Here is a 4,135-nt window from a genome sequence, read left to right on the forward strand (position 1 = left end):
TGAAAATAACAATTACCTTTTAATAGTGATTATATATATATATATATATATATATATATATATATATATATATATATATATATATATATATATATATATATATATATATATATACACACATATCATTGCTAAAAAGGTCATTGCTACTTTCTAACTTCAATTCACTGAAAAACTATTTCTCTTATTATAAGAAAAATTCTAAATTGTGATATAAATTCAGAATTGCAGAATTGCTAGATATAAAAAAGGGCCCTAAATAAAAATACATTTATTTATTTATTTATTTATTACATTTGTTACATTTAATTTAATGGCATAAACAGCATAATTCTAACCTTTTCCTAAAAAAGAGAGAAAAACTTCTGAGGTGTCAGATATTAATTCAAAAGAAGAATTTTATTCTATTCTATTCTATTCCATGGGATCCATGTGTGAATTTTATAATGTTACACCTAAGAAGAGTTGTGAGATGTAACAATATAAAAATATATCTTATATATCCTTTTTTTATTTTCTGGAAATACACAAAAACACATCTTTCATTTCAGACTTTTTTTTCAAAATGAGAGATACACCGAGAGATATAAAGAATCGCAAGAAAAAGTCAGAATTTTGTACAGAAATATGCATTATGTATTTTTTTCACGGTGGAAGTAAACTTACACATCTCACCTGCCATTGTTGATCAGACACTGTTGATTCAAACTCACGAAGACTACTTTGTTGGACCGGTCAGGATGTTTATAAACGGCTTCTTTAATGTTGCCTCTTACATCAAACTAGGATAGGAAAAAGTGTTGCAATCAAAAATCCAAAATGCACACCTCACCTTTAACATCAAGTGTTAAATGTGAAAAGCCCTTTTCTAAGAAATCTGCCCTTGATATAATTTGCCATTGATATGCCATCTTGGCTATATCTTCATGCATAGGCACTTTCAATTATGCAGGCCAGTGGAGGGAGACAGAGTGTGACGTTTCCAAAGTTTAAGCCCAGCCTATACAAAACGTGTTCCTACAGGACCCTAGAGGGAACAGTTTCACACTTGAGAGATGCTTAAAGGGGAAATCTCTCCACTGCTGCCGTTTCCATTAACTTTCACTGAGTGAGGTTCAGAGATGAAGCGGGGTTATGAGATATGACTTTTGGAGGCCTGCGGGAGAAAATATGTCATTTCATATTGTAGTGACACATTTAAGGTGACAGAGCGTGACTAAAGGAAAGACCACCTGCTGGTCTTTTTACACTTGTGTATTTGGGCATTCCCAGGGAAGACTTTGTCTTTTTGATCGTCCATTAATGCGCGGTATCGGCAAATCTGTATATTTTTGGGAATCTTTTTTTTTTTTTAGAAGTCCCAAAACAGGCAACCAAGCAGAACATGCTACCAAATGCATAGCAATGCGCTAGCAAATACTCTAGTATTGTGACGGCACAATGTTTATTACAATCACTGTTTATGACTGTACATGTCATGTGCATCCAACACATCACATCTCCGCTTGACCTCAGGTGCTGTCATAAAGCTTGAATTGTAAAACAATGACCACTAGGTGGAGACACACTTATAAGATTCTTGAATTGAGTTTATCCCTCACTGTCAGATCTGTAGAGCAGAAAGTGTCTAATGGGATTGCTTTGTGACTTATTGACTCTCAAGATGCAAACCAAGTAAGACAGCAGTGACTTGAAGGCAAATTCCACCAAAAACCTAGAGTCATCCCAAACCCGCATCGCCTTCTTACTTCTGTGGAACACAAAAGATGCCCAAACAGTTCTGATTGCCATTGACTTGTAGGGTCAAAGCAATATAACAGAAGCCAAAACTGTTTAGTTACCACGATCCTTCAGAACATCTTCTTGTGTGTTCTACTGAAGAAAGAAAGCGACACAGGTTTGGGACGACATGAGGGTGAGTAAAAAATTACACAATATTCATATTTGAGTTGAATATACCTTTAAGCCACTGCTAAAGCAAACTGAAAAATCTTCTAACAAAAAACTTGCTCAAAATACAATTATGCAGCCTATACTCTACTCCATAATGGAGGCGTAGGTATCAACTGGCAAGTCCACTTACTTCTGTTTTATACAAGAATACTATTAATACCACTAATAAAAATGGGAAGATAAATACTCACTTAACATGAATGCAATATATGGTCTGGGCGGACCCACCTCATATTGAGATACCTGTGAACTGAATAGATTTTTTATTTTTTAATTACATTGTGAAACAAAAATAATGCATTCTAACAAAATAAACATTTTACAAGCTACGTATAAATCACAGAATTTTGACCAAAAGCTTTAAATGGACAGCGACTAGTAACGGGGTTTGGACAATGCGTGTTCTTTTTGTGCCACGTGACATTTACGGCTCATGTGATTGGCTCAACAAAAGCTATGTCCAGATATCATATGTGTATCTGGATATGTACATGTCCCTGCTGTATAGTATATAGCAAACAAAAAAAAAACAAAGGTCGCATCCATAACGGTATTCTCAGTAGGCTAAAAACAGTATGCGCGTCTGTATTAATTAAACGTCTGAATATGAACTTCTTTTGAATATGTAATTATAATACTATAATTTGGACGCATTCTGTTGCGAAGTATGCGATTTCTGGTGCAGTTGTTGATATGAATGGAAATGCTAACGCACCGCTTTCTTCAGATAGCCTATTAGCTTTGCTTCTCTCTCTTGCCCCCTACTGGATCCGACAAAGTGTTAGCACAAATCTACCTTTCTGTGCTAACAGTGCTAGGTAATTAGCACGTCTAGAGAGTACTCAGTCCTTGTACTATCTCATAATCCCTCTGTGCGCGTCGTTTTGTGGAGCTCTCAGAGGAAGCCTCCTGGCTCTTCTCTGTGGCATGGGCAGAAAAACGTTTCTGTCCCGATTCCACCCTATAATCAGCGCTTTTAACAGCTCTCATTTTCTGCTGTATATATAACTGTAATTGTCAGGCAAAACTCCCATGGCAATGCATATGTTCTGCCGTTCGCAGTAAATGTCAGAGCAGAACCGTGAGGAACCGAAGAAATTTTCTCAAACGCAATATAACACAAAACCTGCACACAGCACGACATCTGAATACGTTCGCTAAGGACAATCTCAGAAGCCAACGTTTAGGTTTACGAAACAGGAATAAGCAAATATAATTCAGAAAGACATCATAAATGCTAAAACTGTAAAAGTAAAAAAAAGTAAAAATCGATACCACGATTTTTATGTTTGTATAAATATGATGTGGTCAGAAGACTGATGGTTTGAGTAGCGAGTGATAAGGTAAGGTAATTTTATATATATATATATACATATATATATATATACATATACACATTTCAAGCATCAATGTTGCTATTTAAAAATTATGTCAGATAAAATTTTGCCCCATTTCTCAAAAGTCATTATTTGTTTTCCCTTTTTCGTAAAGATTGTGATGCGCATAACGAATGTGTTAAAATGTGTATTTTTAATAGACCTATAATTCTAATTGTATAATAATATAATTAGAATAATTTGTGTGAGGCCTGCTTCTTAGGTTTTCCTGACACGCTTTCATAATGATCGAGTTAAGATTTAACAAAATAACTTGGGCTTCATAAACAAGTCTGAAAGTGAATACATAACAGCTCGTAATGTATTCTTGACCTAAGCTTCACTTGTTTTATTGCTTTGCTCTGCAATACAACAGTTCCTTTCCACTGAACAAAACAAAGCCATACAAAAATGACTGTAGAAGCGCCATATACTCTCATAAAAGTGTCACACTTCTGTTGATCAAATATAACGTGTCACCTAGCTGTGCCATGTGCGGAATCGACAAATACATTGATATGAAGCGTGATTTGTCTCATAAGTGTCCGATGCTTTCACTTAGACAGACATGCTGAATGTGCATATTGTCCTCAGGCTGGCGTTTTCTCCACAGCTCTTATACAGAAGGAACTAGATGACCTTTCAGGGAAAAGTTTTTTAAATTGAAACTTTGTCATTATATCTTACATGTATATAATGATGTATACTGTGCCTTTTTGATTGGTTGTTTTTTTTCCTCATTCTAAGCAGCCATTTATAATTATTTGGTACAAAAAAACAGAAACCCAGAGAAATGTTTTTCACAAACA

Source organism: Puntigrus tetrazona, chromosome 13, assembly GCF_018831695.1.
Source record: "Puntigrus tetrazona isolate hp1 chromosome 13, ASM1883169v1, whole genome shotgun sequence".
Lineage (NCBI taxonomy): Eukaryota > Metazoa > Chordata > Actinopteri > Cypriniformes > Cyprinidae > Puntigrus > Puntigrus tetrazona.